The 27,113-nt window shown below is 47.2% G+C and overlaps 1 long non-coding RNA gene across 1 annotated transcript in view; it reads right to left on the reverse strand.

Annotated features, from left to right (window-relative positions):
* Window positions 1-18,927, reverse strand: part of LOC106019041 (uncharacterized) — a 73,515-nt gene extending 54,588 nt beyond the window's left edge. The window contains exon 1 of the long non-coding RNA XR_001193558.5: window positions 18,863-18,927. This is a non-coding gene — a long non-coding RNA (uncharacterized lncRNA). The remainder of the gene's footprint in view (window positions 1-18,862) is intronic.
* Window positions 18,928-27,113: the final 8,186 nt, after the last annotated feature.

Genomic DNA, 27,113 nt, shown 5'->3' on the forward strand with positions numbered 1-27,113 from the left:
CAACTAAAAACATATCAAAGTATTTGCTTTACGTTGTCCATTAGCTCTGACTTAGCACCCAGCACTGCGATGCTATATTTGCCGGTTAACACGGCCTTTATTTATAGGGTGCACGCAACCCTTTCACTTTACATGCATCTATCCAAAATACACGTAAGCGTACAGCACCGCACCAAGTACCTGTGGGGTACTGACAGCAGGGACTGCCCAGTGCGAGCACCTCGCTACCAAGCAGCAGCGTTACCCAGCCGCGGGCTGCAGCACCCCGAGCCAGCAGTGCCTGGGCAGGACCGGAGCACGCAGCAGCCTCGGGGCACAGCACAAGCTTTGGTTCTGTGCTCCAGCCTGTGGCACCCTTGGTTTTATTTTGTCTGATTCCCATTCACTTTTTAAATGTATCTGTCTGCTATTAGCAAAACCACTGCAGAAATTGCTCTTCGCCTTACGGAGCCCAGTCTGAGCCAGCTACCTGATGAAATAACGTCTCTTCACCCCGATACTCAGAACAGGAAAAAAAATAAAAATCAGGTCTGAGCAGTTGATCAGGGATATTAACACCTAAATAAAAGCACACCATCTATTTACATTTTAGCCCATTCTGTTTCCACTACGCAGCGGGAAGCACCGAGCAGCACCACCAGGTCCAACCAGCGCTGAATCCAAGCGGCTGCGTGGCGGCTCCTGCCTGCTCCCTCCTCCACACGGGAAGGGCAGATTTACCTTGGGACCTACAAACCAATCCCATTTCTCAACTCCAGAAAATCAGATCTTCTGCTTCCAAACAAAATAAATAATTGCACTGCAAGCAGCACCATCATTCCTCTGTTACCAAGAGTTTAAGATAAAAGCACTCAGCCTAAAAAAAAAAAAAAAAAAAAAAAAAGAAAAAAAGGGTAAGCATTCCTACCAAGGACACCCTTACCCTGGTCTGGATCTTAGGAGGAAAAAAAAAAAAATCTATAAATACAACTGAGGTTTCTTTATTGCTGTCAAGAGCCAGGAAGGAGGCTTTTTGGACTGGAATATCATCAAGATAAAGAGCACCTTAGAACAAAAGCTTTCTGCAGAAAAGGGCACTGTTTACTCTTCCAGTTTAAGAGCATGTTGTTTGAGGCAATCTCCCCTTTCACATTAACACTTGTTTGCACCACAGAAAGGTGTTTTTAAGGACACTGAAGCCAGGCTGCCTTTTCCTCTGCTGTCAGACACCTGGGTACCAGTGGGACAGGTGCCAGCCCAGTACCCTGCTGGGCAGGACTGGTGCAGGCCCAGCACGGAGCTCATCCTCACACCACACACCTCCAGCACATCCTGCCCGCTCTGCCCTGGGTGTTCCACACTGTGCTGAATCAGAGGCTTTTTTTTTTTTTTGAGGAGTAGTGGGGGGGACACAGACCCCGTGCCAGGCCCAGCACCCACACCGGGGATGGTTTGATCTGGACTCACGCTGGAGGCAGCGCTGCTGCCTCTGCCACCTGGTTGGGCTGTCTGCTGAGCCCCTATTGTATTCAGGCAGCAGAGGAGAAAAATAGGGATATTAACCTCTAACACTGATGAAAATAATAGCCACAATAAAATAGGGATGAAAAACACAGTGGTAGTAATTATTCTGCTCTAGTTTACCCTGGAGTAAACAGAGCCGGCAGGAGTTTGCTGAGTCCCTGCAGCCAGCCACTGCCTCCCCGGGCGGGCACTGCCAGACCCGCGGGGCAGACCCAGGGGCTGGAGCCACAGTGCTGGCACCCTGGGGTGGGCTCCCAAAAACCGGGACAGTGGCTGGGAGTGGGGCTCTCGCTTTTGTCTGGTTCTGACATTCCTGCAGAGCAGCCTGAGCAGACAAGGGGGCTGTGAAAGCAAACCTGTGAAACAGAAAGAGACCTTTGGGGAGATCTCCTGTGCACACAGCAGGGACACCAGAAGTGCTTGCATTTGTTCGTGGTGTTTTCCACGGGGTGCGTGTATTCAGACATGCACAGTGCAACCACATCTGGTTGATGTACAAGCGCACATTGCCAAGCATCAAGGCTGAAGTGTGCAGGTGCAAGGATAGGTGTCAGTGTACGGGCTCTGAGTGAAAAAGAGCAACCATCACTGCTATTGAAAAATCAACTGTTTCTCCCCCACCTTTTTTTTATTTGAAATATTCCATGTCTGTAATTAATTTTTGACATATATAGCACAATTTCATTCCATGAGTTATCTTAGCTCTTCTCCAGTTTAAATGTCACTCTTCTTTGAAATCTTCTCATTCAAAAATCAAGTTGGATCTAATAAAAAATTCAAAGGTGCATCTAATAATAATGATATAATAGCAGCGAAAAACATGCACCTGCATTTATGCCAAAGAACAAGGGATATGAGAGACAAAAATGTAGGGAAAAAAGAAATTAGAGGGAAAATCATGATATTGCTGAAGTGCTGCTCTCACACTAAGACCAGGGGGATTGGGATAAGGCTAAAGTTAATTGCATTTCCAGATGACAAACCTCTCACCTCTGAACTGAATGGCTCTTTATAAAAGCTATCAGTAATAAACTGTAAATCTCAGCTATGATTGCAAATAAAGGTCATCCCTTTCATGCTGCCACTTTCCCAGGCCTTATTATATTCCTGTCTGAACCTTTCTTACTTCTTAAGGTGTGCTAGCTGCCCATATAAGCAATCAGCGAGGCTTTTTGATTTTATTTTGAAAGACACAAGGCAATCGGATTTACATTCTGGCACTGCACTGATCCAAAATAGAAAACCACTGAATTCTGACAAGACAACAGAATCCTGCTAGCAGAATTAATCTTCATCTTATATTAATACAAAGAAAGGCAATCCCTTTCCTCCTCTTCCCTCCACTTCTGAAATTCACATTTTCTTCCCCACCAGTATCAGTGGGCGTCTCCAGTTTCCTTCCCTCCACACGCAGGGATCGCTGTGCCTCCCGAAGGGGAGCAGCAATCCTCCAGGGCACAGCCCCCCGGGTCCCCTTCCCCCCTGGCACTGGAGCCTCCGGGGAGCATAGCAGGAGGTGAGGACCATGCCCAGCACCCGGCAGGATTGCTGGAGCCAGAGCTCTGCCTAGGAGCGAGGGCAGCTGGACCAAGGCGAGTCACCAGCAGAGCTCCTTGCCTGCTCACCGAGGGCCCCAAAATGCCCAGCAAGGAGCAGAGTCCAAGAGGCGCGGGGTGATGAGCAGCAGTAGCCAGCACAAGGCTGGGCAGGCAGTGCGAGCCCTCACCTCATGCCAGCTGGCCCCGAGACCTGCAATGACTCAGGGAACCAGGGATTCCCAAATATCTTCACAGACCCTGCAGGGGGCACGGGGGATGCCAGGACCCAACAGTCTATCTAGAAATCAGATTCTCCACCACAAAAAAAAAAAAAAAAAAAAAAAAAAAAAAACCTACATAAGCACACACACCTTTCAAGTGATTTTATTGCTCTGCAGAGTATTTCTTATTTGTGACCATCAAGATTTTTTGAAACAAAGAATGAACCTCACTAACCCGGCAGTGAGAGAGCAGGCTGTTAGAAAGGCTTTAATCAGGTACACAATGTTAAATAGCTTAATGAATGTTTGGTGGTCTGTTTTCATGTATGTGTTATTGAGTACCCAGGAGATGGCAGGGGTTATAGCCCTGCACTGCCAGCGTCTCAGCTACCATCAGCCGTGGGGACAGGGAACGCTCTGACCTGCTGCCACCACCGACCGAGGGACTTCTATGCTCACACCCACTGCTGGGGCCACGTCTGCTGCAACATCTGCAAGAGGCTCTGAAGATTTGTCCTCACAGGATGGGGTGAACTCTACTTAAAGGCTGTGACCGTTTCATTACACCTCTTCAGATAACAAATCTCTAAATCCACAGATGGGTGTGGCAATGGGGTCTGGGAATGGGAGAATCCCGATCAACTTCGCTTTACAAAGTACTTGGATTTGCACCATATGCAAACAAAAAATAGAGCAGCAGCCTAAATCTGCTGTACCCTTTAAATGAGGGGCAGGGGGGAACAACTCAAATTGCCATATAACAGCCACAGAAGCAACTGGTGTAAGGAACAAATAGACTTGTCTATGGGATGGGATAATTATCTTCCACATCTTCAGGCTCCTGGAAGATGTGACAATAGCACATCTGAATGAGGCTTCTGACAAGTCCCAGATGCAGTCAGGTTTCTTTTAGTTTAGCTTTTAATTTAAACTGCTCATTTTGAAAGTGATATACTGATAGCTCTGGTTGGAGGCAGGCAGTAAGCACTTTCTTACAGAGCTCGAACAATGTCCCTCACTCACAAATTACGTTAGCCCCAGAACACTCCTCCAGCCCTGCGTGATCCTGCCCATGTAGCCCACTCCCAACCTACTTCATCCCCAAGCTCCGATCTTGGAGAAAGTGTAAGGAGATTTCCTGGCCAAGTCCACCTTACCATGTGCACTGGTTTTCTCAGTGCTGTTTCCTCAGGCACTTTGCTTGCACTGACACAAACTTAGCAGATACTTCCACCACTCTGAACACCTGTGGAAACGAGCTGACAATGCTGCAGCACCAATAATACTCCACACATACAGGCTGCTTTCATCTGGGCTTTTAAAGCATATTTACGAAGCTGCATAAACATCATCACTGTTGTACTGCAATAATGAACTGGCAGATGATGAAATTATGAAATTAAACCCCCATTTTCAAAATAACTGCTGATTTCAGAACTCTTACTTTGAGCCAGGGTGCTGTAAGTTTAAAGATTTTCCCGTTGCTTCTCAGGTGCTCTGCTGAGACCAGCAGGCTCAGCACCACCCCACGGAGCATCCCCTCTGCTGCAGAGCCACAGTCCCACCAAGACCACCGAGCCATTGGCCCTAAACGAGCAGCAGAAGCTGGGACAGGACTCCCTGGGCCCCAGCACCTGGGGTCTGCCCCCTCCATGCTGCCTGTGGCTCCTGCCACCACATGGCCCCCAGCCCAAGGTGGGCATCACCACCCCACAGCCAGGTAGCAGGAGCTGCAGGCTTGCAGTGAGGCTGGGGAACCTAACTCTGCTCATCATTTCCACATTCATTTACAAGACAGAGCTCTTGGTTTTAATGGAGAACAGCAGGTGGAGGACCCTGGGATCTCGCTGTGCAATACAGAAGACCTCATGTGGCTAGAAGCAGGCTCCTTTCCCCTTAGCTCTGCAGACCAGGGCACACTGACCCACATTTCACCTCCTGCATCTTCTTGCAAGTGGGAGGCCACATCTCATTGCACACTTCCCCTCAACATTCTGTTTAGGTGCCCAGAAAAAAAAATCAAGAAAAATAATCCTAGGCATTAGCTGTCTGTGGCACATGATAATTAACAGCTCCCCACATCAGAACATCCCCACTTCAGGTGCATTCACCAGATGTAACCTTGAAAAAGCAATCTGCATTGTACAGAATGCATTTGTTAGGTTTCCTTTCTGTTACATATCTATAGCAGTTTCTGTGCTTGCAGTAGATCTCATTTACCACTCATGAAGGTATTTGTTCGTCCCTGGGGAACGAGGGGAATATGTTTTTAGCTATTTTCACATTGATACATGTGGAGGATTGCAGTTTGTGGGCTGCTGTTAGATGGGGGGAGCACTGGAATGATAGAAGAGATCTACTTCCAGCTCATCTTCTGGAGGGATCTGTGCACATGCCAATTGACCTTGCTGTGTATCCTGCTTCCTTTTTCACTTTAACACAGCAAGCACTCTGTGCCAGGGGTTGCCTACTGGAAGCATCCGTGGGCAGAGGGTCAGCAGCGATGGCTAAGATCAGGCCTCCAGGCTCCGGGGAGTGCTCAGTGCGAGCATGCAGGAGTTTATTTCTGGCTTGCACTGTACAGAGTTGCCTGAGGTTCTTCTGCTGAGGACAACTGAATGAGCACCTGGGCAAACAGGCTTTGAAACCTGACTGCAATGAAATGTGACTGTCTCTGTTGTGTCTAAGGCCAAATGCTCTTGACATGGAGGAGAATTAATTTGAGGTCTTGCTGTAAGAGCCACAGCCTGAGAGGCTTCTCCTGACAATCCCTGTCTTGCTGTGAGTTTTCATCTCAGGTATTAGCGTGGCTCCCAGTTAACACATTATCTGCAGAACCAAGAACAAAGAAGTTTTCCCAGCAAAAGGCTGGTGTGGTTTCATCACCGCTGCCCCGTGCCAAGAACACAGGCGTAATGTGGTTGTGAGGCTCACCCCACATCCGTGAGTCCCTAAAGGAGAACGGGACATCCCATCCTGGACTGCATCAAAGCTTGCTGTGTGACAATTTTCCTGCTGTATTGCAGGAAACACATGGATAACACGTGCCAGCTGGACACCTACTTCCATGCATCTCCTTGCACCTGAATTTATGGGAGTGAAAGCGTTCATCTATAAAAGTACCTATAGAAAATGTACACCGAGCCTGTAAAAATAAGCTAATTGCTTAAAATAGAATAAGAAATATACTGTATATGAAATGTTCCTGAGTTACTGAACCCTTTTGATTCACAGGGTCACAAAGAATTATTTTAAAGTCTCTGATGTAAGTATATTTCAAGGCAGCAGCATCCAACTAAAACAGTGAAATGTAATCAGTCAACAGAATATTTTTTTAAGCTTAAAAATACTTCCTTTCTCAAAAATGGACACTAAAGCCCTAGGCAACATAACCACTGAGATTTTTATTATAAAATACATTTCAAAATAATGGCTGAACGTCTTAGGAGCACAGAGGATGAAAGAAGTAAACAAGCCTTTTCCTACCACTAAATGATAAATTAAAAGCAGTATTTTTGCTGTTCTGCCCCATTTTTTAATCACACTGCATTGACTCCAGTGTGGTTAAGGTTGTGTAGGTATTTCCATTAAAAACACCTATTACCAAAGGTTTACAAATTTGTAGTAGACATGTGTGCCAGCCAAAACAATCAGATAAAAATCTCATTCCAAATCAAAATTTGAGTCAAATTTTAAGAAAAAGTACTGCCTGCTTGATATTACAGGCATACTTGCTAAGACATATGCCTCTCACACACATCTTTTAAGAAATTTGAGTAATTTCAGAACGTAGTCTTCTGGGATTTTAAGAACCATAGTGAAAATACTGTATGTGCTGTTGTTGCTGCCAGATAAAGAGCTAAATCTTAATCCTGCTATGCTATCTTGCCTCAGCACAGATTATGTCTGAACATATCTGTGTAAAAATGCAAGAACAAATAATAAATAGACACTTGCCAGAGAAAAGGGAGAAGATTTAGACTGTGAAGGGAAATGGTATCAGTTCAATAGTCTCTTGCTCAGGAGTTTTTATTAATTAAAGAATAGTTTTGTTTCTGCTGTCAGATCTGTAACACTGCAATATCAATAAAACACTCCCAGCTGTTAATTCATTCTTAATTTTTAAATTGACATAGTTTTCAGATTGATTTCTCAGTTTGTTTCCTAAACTTATTTGCAGACATAGTGTGATGCATAAGTTCTGAAACCAATTGACCAGCTTGCGGATTTAAAAAAAAATTACATGCTTGTATTAGAGAAGACATTAAAAAGACAAAAAATCCTATCTTGTTACCTCCAAACAAAAGGCTGTGCTATGAAAGCGTACAGCAAATAGATCAGCTGGAAAGCTAACGTGAGGCCAGCCAGTAATTTTGTTCGGATTTTCTCTTAAAACAAGGTTCATTAACATACAGAAACCAAAACCAGGAGCCGAGCAGTGCTGTGACAGCCACCAAACATGTTCCCAGACTTCAGCAGTCCGTGAAGCAAGAGGACACTGCCTGCCTCCCATCCCAGTTCAGCACAGTGCTCCCAGTACAACCAGTTGTGCCGCAGGGAGCGGTGCAGCACCACCCCACCCACAGCCCCTACAGAAACAAGCCACACACCCAGCGCACCCCCTGCTCCCAGGAGGGGACCCCGCGCCGAGCCCAGGACCAGCTGCAGTAAAGCCCTCGTTTTCTCTAGGGCTCCTTCCTATACCCAGGACACCGGGCACAGCACTATGCTGGTAGTGCCATGTTTAAGTTATTAAATTAGGGAACATCCTTGTTAGCAAAGTGTATGAAGGGTGTGATCAAACATTTGTATCGTCGCATCGTGGGTGGATGTAGCCAAGTGCTGTTCAAAGCCAACTAACTGCAAGGGAAACATCCGATGCATCAACTCTGTCATACAGCGTCTCCACCCTGTATTTAGTTTAATCAATGTGTGGGGAGTTCTCCATTCCTTTCACAGTACTCGTTCATAGGGATTGCATCCTTACCCAGCAAGCAAAATCCAAGCCAACCTCACTGCAGCCAGAGTGCCCTTTCACCTCACCTCCATCAGAAGGAGCCAGCAATATTAAATCAACAGAATAATGTGAGGTGGAAAAGGAAGAGACAACTGTGGACAAAATAAAAAGGAAAGTGTTATTAATGCTAAATACACTTTCCCTTTTGGGTTTACACTACTGTTCCCTTTAACCGTTTCCAGATGGTTTGCTCGGCTAGCCAGGAACGGAGCAGCAGCTCGCTGCCTCTTTTACTTTAAGGGGGCAAAATCCCAGGCATAAAGGTGATTTACAGTTTTGATAAGCTAAAAACAAAGGTAAAGAGAAGAGCAAGAAGAGGAAATAAAAGTGAATTTTAAATAAAAGCTGGCAGCTGAAGGGTTAACCACAACCTCCTTTCTTTTAACACAGCCTTCTGTAGTAGCTAATGAAGGTAATGAAATATGACATGTAGTTTGGCCCTTGACCACAGAGTGCACCTCCCTCCCCTCTGCCTTGCGAACAAAGCCAAAACAGATGTAGCTGCTTCTGTCGGGTTTGGGGTTGACGGCTGCTACACCGAGCGGGTCAGCAGCGCCTTCCCGGGGCGCTGGCTCTGGCACCACCCCGCAGGACCAAGGGCGCTGGGCTCAGGAGCCAAAATCACGCTCCCGCTGTGGGACTGGGTGCTACACTGGTGTCCAGTCTCTTACAGACAACTCCATAAAAAACATGTAGGTAAACGGGAGATAAACTAGTCTGGCACATAAACCCCATCTGCTGCTATGAGATGAGGCTCTGCTCCAACAGGGAGAGGCTTCGTGCTTTGGGAACCGCGGCTCCTCTGGCTTGTGGAAGCAACGCGGCACAAATGGGGCAGCCAGCTTCACCCCCAGAGCTGGAGATGGAAAAAGCCTTCTTGAAGGAAGCACCTCTACAAAAAAATGCAAAAAAGCTTTCAAGTTATAAAGTTGATTAACCTGTTTAAGCTCTTTCAAAAGGTTCCCCACACATCCCCGGCTGTCCGGGTACCACACTTGACTTGCTGCCCCCCGCCCTGCTGCAGCTGCCGGTGAGCACCCCGAGCAGGAGCCGCGTGGCAGCCCACAGCAGGAGGCACCACGCGGACACCTCTGGTGCCTGGCTCATCACCTGGCCCTCAGGGGGCTGTGGGTCAGGGCTGGACACGTGGGTGAGGATTCCAGTCGGTCCCATCAGCTCTGACCTGCCCTCGGCTCGCAGCAGTGGGGTGTCCCTGCTTCGGCTACGGGGCACTCCTCCGCCTCCCCCAGGACCAGGGGCTGGAGGGAACGGGGTTGCAAGCACCACAGCATCCGTGGAGCTCCAGGGTGGGATCCGGTTCCCCGCTGGGATGTCTCACTTGTAGAGAAGTCTGACCTAATCCACATGGCCCTGTGCTGCCAGAGAGAGAAAAGCACAGCAGAAGGTGGCCAGCGCAGACAAATAGCTCTCTGGAGAGGAGCAGGCAGCTCCCGACCTGTCCGACACAGCCTCTGAAAGTGCTCATTTGTCTCCAGCAGCTCCACCAAGAGCCCTTATGACTCACACAAGTGCCTGTGCCCACCCCAGAGCACACAGACATCCCCTGGGTGCCATCTGCCTCCTGCAGCATCCCTCCTCCACTGCCACCAGCCCCCAGTGGCAGAGACCCTAAATTGTGCTAAGCTGCAAAACCTGCTGGGTTCTGCTGCTCAGTGCCTGGCCAACCCAACCTGGAGCACCGTCTTCACCTCCACCACAGCGTGCTGTGGGTTCTGTGCCCTGGCAGCAGCAGAGCCAGTCCTGGCACACAGCAGCTCCACTGTGACCTGTGGCACAGCAGGTGGCCCGCACCAGTATGCGGCCTGAGGGTCTCCATGGTTTCTCCATCCCTTTTCAGATGTCTGTGTGCTGGCCCATCTGCAAACAGTGATGATCTTTAAAGGAAAGCTGATTTGTCTTTTCTATTTGTTGCCCATAAGCTGCTCAAATTGCCAAGGATCTGAGATATAAAACCCAAAATGTGAAATAAACCTAGAAAACAGAAGTCCTCTAGGAACTGAAAAACCTATAAATAAAACCAAGGAGCAAAGTGTCCTCCAGCCTAGCTACAAGCTCAGCACAGCAGTGCACAAGCCCACTATCCCATAAGGGTTGGACAGACATTTCCCATACCCACTGCTTTCTGGGCAGCCGGGTGCCCCACCAGAAGCTGCTTGGCCCCGCAGCAACCCCCTGACCTCCCCCGCAGGCTCCTCCACCCCACCAGGCTTCTGCAGGCTGGGGCTGCCTCTACATCCAGCTCCCCTAACAAAATAATTTGAGGTATTTCCTCACCCCCCCCCCAAGAGCTATGTATAAAATGGGAGAGTACCAAAAAGCTGGAAAATGCTATAATTAAATTTACCTATTCAACCTTAATTTGTCCCTCTGTTGCATATGCATTGTTATATATGCTTGAATTATATGCTAATTCGCTATCTTTCTACAGGAGGCTAACCCCATTTAGTGAGCGCAGTGGAGCATGCGATGGGTTGGTGCTGAATAACAAAATTATCTGTTGGTTATGGAAGCACAGCCTCATTTGAAGCCAAATTTGGATACGTAACTTATGTGCATGACCTTAACCATGGTGGCTTTGTTGCCTGCATGTAAAAAAGGGTTAATAGTGATTTATACGGGCTTTAAACCCCACAAACAACATTGTATTTCACAAGAAAGATTTGAGGGTATTTTCCCAACTATTTATCAGGCAGGAAGGCACCTCCACAGACGCACAACAGATGCACACAAAGGACCGGTCTGCAGCCAGCACGGCAGTTGTGCCGGGAGCAACACAGAGCTAGGAACAGGGAATGTCAGGTGTCCACAGTACCGTAAGCACCTCTACCCTGCACACTGTGGTCAGGCCAGAGTCCTCCAAAACTCACCCCATGAGGGGATGTGGCTGAGGGTGGTGTCGGACAGGCTCACAACAGGAGGGCAAGGTCAGGGTGTCCGTGCGCACAGACAGCAGCAAACCAGAGCTTGCACCCGGTGCCTTGGCTCATTTGGGTGAGCTGCGGGCAGGTAAAGCTGTAAATGCTCAGGGTCCAACCCCGGCTGTCTCAGTGCACGCTCTGGGCCAGCCCATGGTGCTTGCAGCCTCCCCAGCACAGCGAGAGCCGGTGCCATGCGGCACAAGCCCCGCACCGCAGCGCCGGAGCTGCGGGCCCTCGGCAGAGCCAGACCTCAGCGTCCGGTGCCGCGGGGGGGCCTTGAAAATTGATAGCCCGCTTCAAACGTTATTTATCATTCCCAGCACAGACACTGACATGTGCCTTTTGAAAGGGGATACTGTACCTTTAACCTTGACTCCGTGCGCGCTGGTAATTTGGGATGCGAGCCCCGGTTCAAGCGGGGTGACCTTTCGGTGGGCACGGGGGGAAGGGCTGTGCTGTGCTTATTTATGAGGCAGCTGGAAATTTTTGACATCACATGCTAGCCCCATTACTCACATGTTACATGACACAAGATTGGCCCTTTTAATGCAACAACATCACATCAAAAAATTTGATTTTCTGCTCTGACAGCAGGCTGGTCCTCCACAGTCCCCAAAAATGTAATCTTTTCAGGCTAAAGGCCACTGGAAAGTGATTTAAAAAGCCCACCGCTCCCACAAAAGGGAGAAGGACAGGCCCCAAACTGAGAGCACGCCCAGCAAGAGCTGGGAACAAGCACCCACACCCTCCCAGGCCCCAGGTTTCGGATGCAGAACGTCCTCCCTGGTCCCCATGCAGGTACCACACAGCTCCTGCAAAGCAGCAGCAGCTGCTTCAAACCCGTGCTGTGCAGCAGCATGTGGCTGCATTTAGCAGGAGTCCCCCCACCCCCCATATAAAAAATGCACCACAAAAATTATGTGGATTACAGTGATAATTTTATCTGGAAGAAGTGTTTGGTTTTTGTTTTTTTTTTTAACACACAAGCTTAAAAACCTCTGCACTAGGAGGTTTTACACTCGTATACACAGAAAATTCAGGTCCCGTGCTGTTTTCTTGCACAGCCGCAGTGACAGCGCACGCATTAGCTCAGTAACTCCATGCCCACCCCACGGAGAAAGCTGGTTCATGTAACTAAACTCCTGCTTCCATAGAATTTAAAGTATCAGCTAATGCACTTAAAGATAATGAAATATAGTTCACAAAAAACGTGCCACAAAGCATATATATTAAATTACTCATCAGCTAATTCCACGGAGAGAAAACAGTTTATGTTTAACTTTTCTAAATATGCTTGGTTGAGGGCTTGCAAAAGAGTAATTTTAAGGCAGTTGATTTATATCTGGAAAAGCATTTCTAAGATTGCTACAATTTCTTTACAGGAATATCACGTTGATGATGCTGATACTAAAATATCGTTAGAAGTCAATAAAAGTGGCTAATTTTATCAATATTTATCAATTTCAGTGTTTTCTAAATACACTGCCAAGGGAAGACACGATGTGTTTTCTGTAACAGATGTATTAAGAAGGAGCAGCTTCCTCTCGTGGGTCCCGGAGATGTTTATTCTATTCTTAGGACAGAATTTTAGGCGTTACTTACTTCTTCACCCAGGGAATCGAATCTACAAAAACATTCCACATTCACCACTGTTTGGGATGTAAATACAAAACAACGAGAAATCCCTGCACCCTGCCAGCCCTGTGCCACCTCCCTCCTGTTTGAGCCATGCACACAGGGGGATCCCCAGCACCTCGCTGCCCCGCACCGTGCTGGCTGCAGGCACAGCGGAGGCACGGCCACGCTCCAAGCTGCAGGAGGCACCCCCAGGCACACAGCCATGCTCGGGGATGAGCTGGTGGCCCTGGCCTCTGCCACCAGAGCCAGGTAACAGCACAGATCCCCCAGAGCCATCTCAGCAGCTCTGCACCAAGGCGGAGAAGCTACCGAAACGTGAAAACCTGTGTCCTTTGGGAGCAGGGCACAAATCCAACAAAGCAAAGGCTGAGGAAACTCGTACTGTCTCCAACTGTCATACCCACACCTCTCTCCAAGTTTTCTTTCCCCTAACACTGGCTGTGTTCTCCTGCCTGCTCACTGCTCTGTGCCGCAGAAGTGGGCACATCTCAGCCACACTTTGTCCCTGGCTGGCAGGGCACCGCTGAGCCTCGCTGGCGGGTGATGCTCAGTCAGCATTATTTACATTTCAATCCTGTTACTCTAGAAAGTTGTAAACATTTGCACTTCTTGTCCTTCATAGGCTATTTCTCAGCTTGTCCTGCAGAGATCCCCCAGCCAGCACTCAGCACGGAGCCCAGCAGCGCCCCAGCCCCGGGTTTCGGAGGGGGGGCAGAGGCAGGCGGTCACCTGCACCAGGGGAAGGGGCAGGGGTGGGGAAGGCTGCAGGAGCAGCCAGGTTTACAAGCCAGAGCTGAGACAAAAACATCTTCAGGAAAACCCTCCTTCAGGAACAGGAGGAAAAAAAAAATCCTAAGGCAGTATTACATTTTTACAGATTTATATGGATTTTGAAGCCAAGTCCCAAGACTGGCAGAACACAGAGGGGGAATTATTTTCTTCTTATTAAAAGAATGAAGAGACCCAACATTGATTTTGTCCTTCATCACCACACAAAAAACCTCCCAACTACTGCAAGGATGACGGTATAGATTATCACAACACCGTAAATCAAAGTGAATGTATTTATTAGGGTGACTCTCTTTGTTGTCCATGTGTGTGCTGTTTGCTGGCCCATACTCTTATTATTTTAATTTATGGGTTGTTTTTTCCAGTCTTTCCTCCTCCCCCAGTACCAGAGCCTGTCTGCAAGTTTTACTCACGCCAGTTAAAATCAGCATAATGAAATATCACAGCCAGCCCGACAGCTCCGCAAGGACATCGGGGTGGCACAGGACAGTGCCCACAGGCGCCCTGCCAGCCCCGACCCCTGCCCCGCAGCAGGGACCCTGACAAAGGCAGCTGGCGAGCACATCACGCGCAGGAACAGAGCCTTCCCCGACTTCACAGGTCTCACTATAATTAAGTGCAATAATTCTAAGCAATTTGCAAATCCCACCTCATCTTCCATTTGGTTATAATCACGTTCTCATCATTAACAACGCCGCGTTTCCATGTACTCGGAGCGAGGTGCGGTGGGAATCCAGGCACAGCACAGGACCCCCTCTGCTCCCCGCCTGCCCCAGCTTCACTCAAGCCTCAGCTGCAGCCCCTGATGACCCCACCAACCTCAGGGAATTCCCAGGCACAGGGATCTATGCACGCAAAGCCACAAGGAGTTGGGTGCTCAGAAAGCACGACATCCCCCAGAACCCCACTTGACAAGAGAGGGCCCCACCACATGGCTAAAGCCAAAGGAGCAATCAGCACCTACTTTGGGAGCACGGAACCACACAAAATAAATGACTTTGGAAAATGGCAATTTTTAGTTACATCCATTGTTCTGTGGATAAGCAAGCCTTTGTGCTCCCACACCCACAGCTCTGGTCGCACACTTCCAGCAAAGTGTTCAGGAGAGCAAAGCGAGCCTGCTGGGGGCTGGAGCTGCACGGGGAGAACAGACACCAGCAACCAGCTCCAGCTTGGTGTGTCCTGGCACATTGTAACCGTGCGATATTTTCTTGTGTGTGAAATCACAGCTTGCTCCCAGGAAGTGATAGTTCATTTCTTAATGAGCATCTTTCCCCAAAATTGAGCAGAATCCCTTGAGGACCTGTAGCCTTCGACCTCCTGCAGCAGTTTCTCGCTGTGCATCCCCTAAGGACACAGGTCTGGTCCCGCTGAGCAGCCAAACGCTGGCTTGAGGGATGCAAATCTCTGGCACAAGACACCACTGTGGCATTGTCTGCACGTTATTATCAAGTGTCTTCCTGCTCAGAACACAGGGTGTTGGTTGATGAGAAGCTCAACATTAGCCAGCAATGTGCTCTTCGCCCACAAAGCCCTGTCCTGGACTGCACCAACAGCAGCATGACCTGCAGGGCAATGGAGGGATCCTCCTCCTCTGCTCCCCTCTTGGGAGATCCTAAGCCAGAGCCTGCCTTCAGCTCCGGTGAGCACCCACCTGCACCCCAAACACAGCCCCTGCAGCTCCTGCTACCATCACTGCCCAGCCCCAGCATCTTCCCTCCCTGCTGCCTCCCCCACAAGCACCTCAGGACAGTGCTTTCCTTCCTTTCTCCCTCATCAGTTGGGAACAAGATGCCAGGATGTTTTCTGCCACCCAGGTTAGCCCCAGCCCCACAAGAGGGGATTACAGGGTACTGCAACCACCAGCAGCCCCTTTGAAGCCACAAATCTACAGCAAGGCTTTAGAAACAAAGCAACAGATGACTTTAAGACAATTTTCTACAGGATCTTCTTGGGTGATGCCTAAAGAAACTGATGGTTGGACTTGATCTTAAATGTCTCTTCCACCCTAAACAATTATATGAAATTGCTATGCAAGTCTTTAAAACATAAAATCACAGCACTGACTGTAGAAACAATGTTTAGGGAACCAAGTGTCATTGAAATCAAAGATAACAATACCCTTTACATCAGCTGTTTACCAGTACTAAAGCCCACCAGCCGAATTGGGTGCTCCAGGACTGAGAGCACCCTTCCCCCAGGAGGACACAGCCCCGTGGAGATGGCAGCCCAGGGGACAGCAGGATGAGCGGGGTGACCCAGGGCCAGCAATGAGGAGCAGGAGGGGATGGATTGCAGCAAACAGACAGTGGTGGCTGCTGGCCTGGGACGTGCCCACAGCAGAGCTGACGTCCTGCTCCCTCTCATCACTGCTTCACCAGACCCACAGTGACAGTGCTGATTTCCAGCCCTTTGAGATCACAAGTTTCCACAACACCTGGCTGAGCATCCCAGTCCACATCACTCTTCCCCAGGAGTAGTAACCCATGTTCCATTGCATTGGTGTTTCCACCACATTTCTGTAATACCACACAGGTATCACTTATGGCCATCCATGAGAATTCACGATTTTTCTGGTCTTATTCACCTCTTAACAATCACACAGAAGCAATTAAAGGATCTGGGTTTTTTGCTGCCTCAATTTGTGTAGGCAGGCCAGCTGAGGCCCATGGAAGGACTAAATCTTTTACAGGAGTACACAGGCAAACACCTGTAATTGGGAGAACTGAGTTCAGAAGCTCCTGGCCCTGGCCAGGCTTGATTCAAACTCTCCTAGTTTAGAAACTGGAGGCTGTAGCAGCTGGAATTAGTGTGCTGGATCACAAGCTGAAAGATTCACCCCATCCCTGTACTCCACAGCTACACGGAATGCAAAGCTGAATAAAGAGGGACCCAGATGTGAATACAAAGAGATCATAGCTTCGAAACAGTTTTCTCAGAACAGCAGACCCAAAGCAGAACTGGAAGAACAATTCAGGGAACAAAAATGCACATACTAGCTTAATTTCTGCTGTTACTGACTTTCCTTCATTATTGTTTGGCTTTGGGTTTGTCTTTTTAAGAGCTCAAAGGCTTGAATTCACGGAGTTCCTCCGCTACCCGATGGCAGCACGTGCCTCCACCCACAGCAGGGTTTCCCATGTAGCTGCTAATCCACTCAGACGCTCAACAGCAGAGCCTTGAGTTTTCACGGATTTATGCCCTACACTGCACACAGTTCTGTCTGTTTCACGGTTATTGTTCTCACCAAGTCTACTTCATCATTTAAATTATTAACAGCAGAATTACACTGACTGAAATCTCCTAGAATAGGCAGCTTTAAAATACAAAGGCTTGTATTGTGCTGTATTGATACACATTGACTGGAACAGATACCGTCGAAGAAAGTTAGATTTAAGGGTCATTACTTCATTTCTGTGCTGTTATTTATTTTTTGGCATAAGAGCAACAAAAGAAAAAGCTGGAAAAGCTCCTTTAGATGTCCATCCGTAGATTGGCATTCATATGTTCAAGTACCTTCACGTAATCAGTAGCCTGAAGCTGCCTGATTGATGTGCCACACATCAGAGCACGCAGCACCTTCAGTGCTTCCTGGGCTCACCTCCGTGTAAGCTCAGAGCTGTGGCAGCACCGAAGCGCCTGGGCAGGAGCACATCCCGCACAGCCAAACCGAGCAGAGCTTCCCTGAGCCACAGCGACAGTCTGCAGCCGAGACACAGTTTGTTTTATCAAAGAGGAGTACGACAATATTTGCAAAGCACGGACCTTGTACAAACACATACTGCAAAGATGGAAATTATACACTGGTGTAAATCAAACCCCTGCTGAGAAAAACACAGTGACCCTGGTGGTTGAAGGAGGAAAAGGAGGACAGTGTAGAGGAGCTTCTAGGTTCTAGTTCATTTGTTTCTTCGCCATCTCCTTCTCATTAGGAAGACAAAATTTCCCATCAGGTGTTATACCCCTATTGCTGTCATTAACTATTCAGAAAATAAAAAGAGAAATCAAGTGTTCTAATCACACCAAGTCTCAGCAATTCACAAAGTTGCAAGGAGATACATCGCTCCCCTTTGACTGTATTTTTGAACGTGGCACATGAGAAGCAGAGATTGTGAAAAACCACTTATGTTTTAAAAACAAGCAGCTCTCCCCAGCCGCCAAACAGCGCAGTCAGAGGCAACTGAGCTGATCCCAGAGTTAACAATATTCATTAATAACAGACTAGGCAGTGCCCACGTTCAGACTATGCATATGGTTTGAATACAGGGAATTTGCTTTTCCCAAGCACTACATTACATATTCATGCTGAAATAAAAGCCTTTTTTTCACCCAACTTCTAACATAATTGACAGATGGATCTGATTCAGGAAAAGAGTAATCAATACATTCAGATAGTTTCTACCCATGCCATGTTGCCTAGTTTTTGCCTAGTTTTCGAACATTTGCATTATGCAGGGTTCTACATACTTTAAAATAAAATAGTTAAATTTCATACAGCTTTTTATAGAGGACTTTAGTTTAAAAAAAATCTAGCCTTCTAAAGCAAGAGTTTCTCTGCAATCACATCAAAGTCCTATACGTTAGTACAGCTTACACTACATTAATAATGGAAGTCTTACATGCAAAGACAAGTTTCTGTCAAACAAAAAGAAAGTACATTTTGATTACATCATATATCCAAAACCACAATACTCTGGGGGTCATTCAGGTTAGAGCTGCCTGAGCTAAAGCTGGTTTAAGGCAAGCTCACAGCCACCGGGTGTGATTGATATCTGAGCACACAAGTTTCATTTCTGACAGTAACACTGAAACCCATCCTAGAAAAAAAAAACATTTCTCACTTATGTGGTGGGGAGGAAGAGACAAAATAATAGTTTTAGATGGACTTAATATCATTATTTGTCAAGTGATAAGTATTGAACTATCGAAGTATGCTCTTCCACTACTGCCAGGCATACGAGAAGTCAATGCACAGCTTCAGGTACACCACACACACCCACCAGGGCTTCCCAAAGACACTGACTAAGGCATCGTTTCCAGCACTACAGATTGCTGGTCCTAGAGACAACCAGGCTAAGAACAGAAAACTTCAGCAAAACTTCTAATACTCAAATGACTTGCCTTATACCAGACCATTTCAAAATACATAAAATTTAAGCTCTTTAATTCCTACAGCAGCAGAGAGGTTTAACCAGGCAACCACAGCTAGAAACCTACCTTGCTTGCATCAGAGCAGATCACTCTCTCTGCAGCTTCAGGGCCATTCCCCCTAAACAGTCCCAACTGCTCTATCCTTCCTTATATTCACTCCCTCCTACCCAAATGACCTCTCAGATCAATTGCTTAAGCCCTTCACCTGTATGGCATTAGGTAACGCTTGTCCCATCAGCAAGTTGTGCTCTACCAGCTGATGTTCGTATCATCAGCCAGCAAACAGGCTCAGGAGCTAGGTCAGGGCTGCTCTGCTGACCCTAGGGGCAGGCCTTTTCTCTAAGAGACCTCCTAGAAGCCCCAGTAAGATTAGAGGAATCCCTAAATCCCAGTGCAAAATCCAAAATGAGTTCCTTTACGCATTGGGTTTAAACATCAGAAGTGCACAAGAGAAACTTGAAGTATGATTCTTCTGTTCTTCCTGACAAATAGCTGGTTATTCTCGTCTTTACCACTTTCCTCTTTCCTCATCTTTCATAATTAGACGTATTACATCAGTGGCCGACCGTCAGCTCTCAGATCTAGCAGAGAGTGGGATGCTCACTGCGTCACTCATCTGCGGCTGAATAAAGCATTCTTTCTCCTCAAGTCCTAATGACGCTTCCAGCTGGAAATAGCTAGATTTTCTCCTCGGAATAAATCAGCCCACAGAAAACACCTTGCAGAAGATTAATTACAGAGTCGAGGTTGGAAGGCACGTCTGGAGGTTGTCTAGTCCAAATCCCTGGCTTAGGCAGGGTCACCTGGAGCAGGATGGCCATGGCTGTGCCCAGCCAGGTCTGAACATCTCTAGGGAGACTCCAGCCCCTCTCTGGGCAGGCTGTGCCAGACGGGTGCAGGACGCTGCCAGACACGTGGGGCTTTGCTGGGAGGGCAAAAGGCTCAGATGTGTCAGATCTTACTGCCCCTATGGGGTGAGCTCTCCCTTCCAGGCAGATGGGTGTCTGGGTTTTCTTAAATTTGGTACTAACTGCGAAGAGCTGATTTTGAACAATTCGTTTATTTCCCAGTTATCTGTTGCGGGGTGCAGCAGCTGTTTGTAAGGAGTCTGAAAGGCTCAGAAAGGAGCACAGGCCAGCCATGCTCAGAAACTCCCCGTGGGGTCTCATTGCTATTTGCTTTTTTCCATCTGAGCCAAAATACACGCGCTTTTAATTCAGATGAGCATCACCACACAACTCTTCCCCAAGCACGTGGGTATGGATGGAAAAGGTCCTGGAACCGCTGGTGGCAGCCACATAGAAGCTGTGTCCCAGGGGCTGCAGCCAGCAGCAGGAGCTCACCACGGGAAGTATTTTGGAGTTTCTCTGACACGTTGTTCTCTTTTACATCATTTTTTCCTAATGGTATCTTTAATCTGAGGGGTGGTAATTGGTAATAATTAGTTCATGCACTATGTTCTAGTCAGCATTGCCTGTTCTGCCCGCACTCCGCTGTCAGCCAGCTCCAAGCAGCCGCACGGGAGATGCAGAGGGGAAGATGGGCTGTGGTGTCCACCTCCCTGCTGCCTGCTGGGGGCTGCTCCAGCCGGGGAGCGAGCACAGGATCACAACATAAAGCATTAGACATGCTCTGGAAACCCTTTGCCCAGCTGCTCATTAGTACTGCATTAGTCTGTAAACTCAAGCGCAAAGCGCCTAGTTCAAGTTGCTCTTTCTTGATGTACTTGAAAGGTCCTGTGAATTTATGGCAGGATAATGCGGAGCACAGCACCTATTTATGAGTTGATCATTTGTACAAAACCCCCCTCAAAGCGCCGAAGGTTACCATTCGACCAAGAGCTGCACTTAGCTGCTCAGAGGGCAAGAAAGCCAAGTATATGAAAGTTAAAAGCATTAATAAAAGTGTGACTTATAAATTACTTCATCTTTGTCACCCTTTTTGAAATGGGGTGAGAGAGGCCAGGGTAAATTTATTTTTTAAGTGCTTTCTGAGACCTGCAAGGGTCAGCCCTGAAATGCTGTACTCTATAAATCATTCCATGCGTATCTGATAGATGCGAGTGCATCATAACATTAACAAATATTGATTTGTTTATCATTTGCAACAGTTTATAGCTAAACAGCAGACTTTATAACATTTGTAGGGAGAAGAAACTTTAATCGGTGAGAATGCAGAACAGAAACTCCCTCGGCCACGGGAGAAAAGAGCAACCAATTTCGTTCTGTCACCCGACTGCCTGCTCGGTGTACGTGTTACACTCATATTATGAAACCAGTTATTTCTCAAAATGACTAAAATTTTCAGGCATTTCACGAAACAACTTGTATCACTGCTAAGAACAACAGTGAAACCTTGCATTAGGAGCGCTCTGGTGAATCACAGCCACGAGAGGCAGAAAATGGAGCCTGCAGCGGGCAGCCAGCGTGTGGATGTGAGTGCTACGTGACAAAGCTTTTGTCGGGAGCAGAAGACAGGCACCGCTCCCCCGTCCATCCCGGGGAGCTCTGCTCTGCCACGCCACAGGGAGCCCTGTGCCAGGGCCGGACCCCGCTGCCCATGCAGGGTGCTCAGCACCGCTCAGTGCCCAGCCTGGGAGCAGCACGGGCGCTGCGGCACCGCTCACACCATCGCACAGCCTGGTTAAGGCAGAAGGAGGCTGGTGGGTATGGGAATGGGTATGGGTATGGGTAGGGGTATGGGAATGGGTATGGGTATGGGTGTGGGTATGGGTATGGGTATGGGTATGGGTATGGGAATGGGTATGGGTATGGGTATGGGAATGGGTATGGGTATGGGAATGGGTATGGGTATGGGTGTGGGTATGGGTATGGGTATGGGTATGGGTATGGGAATGGGTATGGGTATGGGTATGGGAATGGGTATGGGTATGGGAATGGGTATGGGTATGGGTATGGGTATGGGTATGGGTAGGGGTATGGGTATGGGTATGGGAATGGGTATGGGTATGGGTATGGGTATGGGTATGGGTATGGGTATGGGTATGGGTATGGGTATGGGAATGGGTATGGGAATGGGTATGGGTATGGGTGTGGGTGTGGGTATGGGTATGGGTATGGGTATGGGTATGGGTATGGGTATGGGTGTGGGTGTGGGTATGGGTATGGGTATGGGTAAACCTGCACCTCTCTGCACGTCACTCTCAGCGTGAGGGTCAAACAGACACCTAGAGGCACTTCACATCACGTCGCCTTATGGTTTCCATCCATTTTATGAAGTCACCAAAACCAGTAATTTCACAAAATGACTGGGTGAGTAACTCGCACCGTGGAACACTTCACATAAATGTCCCTGGGGGTGCAACAAGGACATGTGTTTCACGGCACCTCCAGCCTGCTGGCAGCACCGACCAAGCCACCCTGACTGCCAGCCCCACCTTTCTGGCCAAAATCAGCACCCAAGGTGTAAGTCTTGGCCCTCAGCCCCCTCCAGCCTGTCTGACAGGCACAGAGCATCGGGTCGTCACTGGCCCACCAGTGGGCACCAGCACCCAGGAACTGCTCTTAAACCATCACAGCCTGTGAGGCTTATAGACCTGGCAAAATACAGCAACACTTTTTTTTTTCCTTAATTTAACATCATGCAGCATGTTGTAAGGGTGCAGAAGACACCTGTAGCAACAGGAGCAGGTCAGAAAAAAATACAGTAAAAATCTCACTGGCTCAGTGAGGGAGACAAACTCTATGGTGAGTCTCTTCCTGATGCTTTAAATCATTAAATATTAGGGTAAAACCAAAGTTTTTCATTAAACAGCTACAATAAAAACTGGGTTATTTTCTTTCCCCACCCTCTTTTTTAAAATAGCACAACTCTTTGCTTTTATTTATTTTTGGAACTTGACAGGCTTGATATCCAATTTCTATGCAGAACCACCCACTATTCACATCTCAGAGAGCTAATAAAGTGTAATAAAATCGCCCCAGGAGACACGGATACGCAGACATGCACAAACTTTTCACAAGAATACTAACTATGATTTCTTCAGGTGGGAAAGCAAAATTATGTAAGATAAATGAAAACAAAATCAAATAAACATCAGCCAGCAATAGCAAAACCTGGTTTGCAAAAGGATGGGCACCTTCTTTCCTGTGCGGCTGCCAGGATGCTTTTCCATGGGGAGTTCTGCAGAAGCAGAAGCAGAAGAAAAGTGGCTTGGGTCTGGTTCTGGTGTGGTTTCTTTGCCCCAGAAAAGAGCATCGTGCTACAAGGGATTGTAGTCTAAGGGCCTGTTACATCAACACGGGAGAAAATATTTGATTTCATGCTTCAGCATAAAGCAAGGGTGGGCTCCTGTCCGTTGTGCTTCACACCACAGCAGGTCAGTGCCATGGTGAGTGTTACTGCACAGAGAGTCCTGGGTCAGTGGCACATCACTGCAGGCCAGCACACCGAGCAGTGCCCGCAGCACAGCCGCTGCCCGTTTGGCTTTGCAGCACCCCGATGTCCCTCAGGGCTGCAGCCCAGGAGCGGGGCCGGCAGGCACGGGGCTGGCACGGAGCTGGCAGCAGCAGGTTGCTGAACCCCCGATGGATGCGGGGCCGCTTCCAGCCCATGCTGCGGGGGCTGCAGCCACGGTTTCACCTGGGAATGTGCTGGGAGCTGATGATAAAGAAAAAAAGGAGCATTTGCCTCTGTGTGCCTCCCATCGCCTCTCCTGTGGATGCTCAGGACACGCTCCTAAAGGCGTAAGAATACTTACTGTGCCACAGGAGAGGCAAATCCCTTACTGAAGTGATCTGAAAGGAGCAGTTTCTGCTGGGGATTATTTCTGGCTGTTAGGGAAACCTGCATTTATTGTCTTCTGTGATTTCCTATAGCCATCTCCTTTTGTGCACTGTCTGGCCTGCTGTAAGGCTTCTTGGGGTATTTCTTTGGCTTGGTTCAAAGTCCCATATAAAACATTTTTCTTGTCCTTTTATCTTCCCCTATCTAAAATACCACCACCAACTAGAATCTAAGAAGTTAACAGTAACAAATAAAGCAAAGAGGTCTTACAGAGGTGGTACAGCGTCCCATTAACAAACACCTCAGCATTGCCCAGCTGTTGCACATGGCTGTAAGGAGCAGGAACATCTGGCATGGCTTCACCTGGCAGCTGCTGTCACCTGCGGTCCCCAGCAGGTCACACTGATCAGCTCCAGCCTTGGGGACATGCTGCAGAAGAGCACAGTTGGAGCATCTTGTACCTGGTGAAGTCCTACATCCCTTAAATGATGTGCTCTTTGCTTATGAAGAGATGTCCTTGGGGCAAATGGCAGCATGAGCTGAGAACCACCTCTGCTCGCAGTGAGTTTTGGCTGCTCTGCCTCACGCCTGGCTGCTGGCACCCTCGGGATGGGCATGGGATGGTTGACGGATAGGATGTTGGAAACCACGGGGCTCTGCTCCAGAAAGAGAGAATGCTAGAATTGGCCCCATATCCTGGCACTAGGGCACCAGTGCTCGCGGTGTGCTTATTCAGAAGAGCTCCTCCTCACTTAGACCCCTTACTGCCCAGGAACAAGCTGCACTTGCTGTAAGCCCAGCGCTTTGTCTTAGGCAGCTCCTGTTCATTTGAAAGCTCCTCCGTCCCGACCCATGCAAGACCTGGTGACGATAAACACCCCGTACAGCTGGCCACAGTGCTGGGGGTGAAGGTGCTGGGGCCGCCACCAGACCCAGCCTGGTCCAGGGCTGCAGCACCGCGCCTGCACAGCGCATCTCTCCAGCACGGGAGAGACAACTCAGCAAGACCCTCTCTTACCAATTACAGGTCGTCAATATTGACTATCTGAGGGATTTCCATGCTCAGGAAGCAAATTAGAAACTCAATACCTGAACTATTCCTAAATGCAGTTATCAACTTCAGAGTTTTATCTCATAAAACCAATTCAGCTTAGAGTTTAATTCTATTAAATTAGGGCTTAGAAATAAGATTTGCTCTGAGAATGAATGCATCATTAGTTTTAAAATGCAATATACTGAAACCCAAAATGTGCAGCATTACAGTTTGAAGAATAAATGAGTAGAGATGGCACCCAAATGTACTTCTCCCTAAATATATTTACCAGCCTTGGAAAAATCTGTCGGCTCATTAGGATGGGAAGTCTTTCAGTGTGTGGGACGTCCCCCTTCTTTAGGGAATGATAATCCTCTTGTGTCTCTCCTTGGCACAAGTTTTTCCTTTGTTCTTAAAACCTTCTTATTTCAGCAGCTGACAGAGAAAAAAGAATCAGCATCCTCTTTCTTAATAAAAATGCCACAATGAGATCCTGTCGGGCTGGTGCCAGGCATGTCAAAGGAGCAGGTACTAATACAGGAAACCTCAAGAACTACCTGTTTTGTGTAAGTTACAGTATATGGAAGAGTCACGTAGGGCTGTTTTTTTTAAATCAGACTTCCAATACATGAAAAGCACCCTTCCATGGGGTGCATGTAATCTCTGAATAGGGCCCTTAGTTTCCTGTGGTATTGTATTAAAACTCATGTTTGATACAATAATACAGGGATAGAATATGTTCAGAAGAGGACAAGGTAGCCCAACGGTGCCTGTCCCCTTGCATTATGAACCGCTGCGTGCTCTTTCATGCAGTACTGGCCAAGCAGATGCGAGCCCAATGCATGCCTGCAGTATTAGGATTGTATGATAGAAGGTTAGGATAAAATAGACAGAAAAAAAAGCAAGAACCACCCCAAAGGCACTGGAAGTCCTAAACAGAAATAAGATGTTCTGGTGATATGTTTCACTGCAGATTTTATTCCAGATGTGGTATTTCAGATAGTCCAATGAAAATAGGAGGATACCACTCAGGCCTGGCCACCTACTTTGGAATTAAAAAAAAAAAAAAAAAAAGCCACTGTTTACTGTTTTAAAAGAAAATATCAACATCTGCACCCAGTATTGTATTGTGAGTTAGCAATCTGCCCTGTTCTATACCATCATAATGTAATTGGTAGTCCATTGTCTCTCACACCGAAAGGCTCGGTTAAAGCTTTTAAAGATGTATTATAATACGTGTTAATTTGCTATTTTATTCAAGTGGACTATAACAGTTTTGTTCTTATTAGAAGTACAAAAATAAAACTAACTCAAATGATCTCATTATAATTTTTGGTAGCAGAAGAGTCATACGGAACAACACAATTGACTCTATATAGCCTAAAATACTTTCCAGGAAGCATATTAATGTAACAACTCATTTGAAAATGCATGCCAAAGCTGTGAAAGTAAAAGGAACAAAATTATCTATGTCCATTTCGTTAGTTAGGCAGCAGCTCTGTGGGGTGATGCCCACGTTATCATCCCCTCTTCAGTCAGGACCTGATTTTACAATATTGAGCAAATTCTCACATAACCACATTTTTATTTTGCCATATGATTTTTCTCTTCCTTAGTTTTAAAATTATATTTGGATCAAAACAAGCCTTGTATTTTACATGATTAAAAGTTCTCAACCTTTCCCTTTTATATTCCATCTTCAAAAGCAGCAAGTCAGCCTTCCTACATGCCAGGCAGAGCTCTACCAAATATTTTATAGTTCTGCTCCAATTCATAGCTGCCTTTACTTGGTTTTCATTCAGTGGCATGAACTATCTGTTCCAAACAGTGAAACAGAACAGCTCAGCTGAGATGCTACAAGGCTGCTGACATTTGGAATACTATTTTCAGTCCTATTTTACATATGCTTCCAAAATTTAGTTTACAAAAAAATAAAAATCAGTTAGAAGATGGGCTTACCAGTGTCTCTGGAAATGCAGATGACCTACTTTCAGCCATAAAGAACGGGAAATTTGCACTGCTATTGGCAGCAAAGTTAAAGGAAGGAAAGAACCAACACCACTACCTGTGCAAATGCCCAAGCAAGAAATCTGCCACTGAGAACGGGGCATTGGAAAGAGAGGTGACGGCGGCCCAAACCCACTGAAACCATGCATCACCGCTGGGCCTGAGTAACAAAAAAATACTGTTTGATTTCTTGTCTCCAACAGATTCCCAGGAAAAATCTTCCAGTCTGAAATGATCTTTTTTCCTGACTACTCGTAACATGCAGGAAAACAGCTGGGAAACAAAGCGGTTTAATAAATGTAGCACGTGGGTAAATATTAACTTACATATCTTTTAATGACGCATTTTACAAAAATCCATAATGAGATAAAAGGAAAAAGAGAGAGGAACACAGCCCCAAAGTTTTTCAGAAAGGGAACTAATTCCTTAAAAAGAAAACTAATTAGAATTAATCAAGGCATTACCTAAGGAGAGGGATTAAAGGGAGAGAGAGAGGAAAAAAAAAAAAAAAAGATTTAATTTAAGTCTATT

The sequence above is a fragment of the Anas platyrhynchos genome, chromosome 12, assembly GCF_047663525.1.
Source record: "Anas platyrhynchos isolate ZD024472 breed Pekin duck chromosome 12, IASCAAS_PekinDuck_T2T, whole genome shotgun sequence".
In the NCBI taxonomy this organism is placed as follows: Eukaryota; Metazoa; Chordata; class Aves; order Anseriformes; family Anatidae; genus Anas; species Anas platyrhynchos.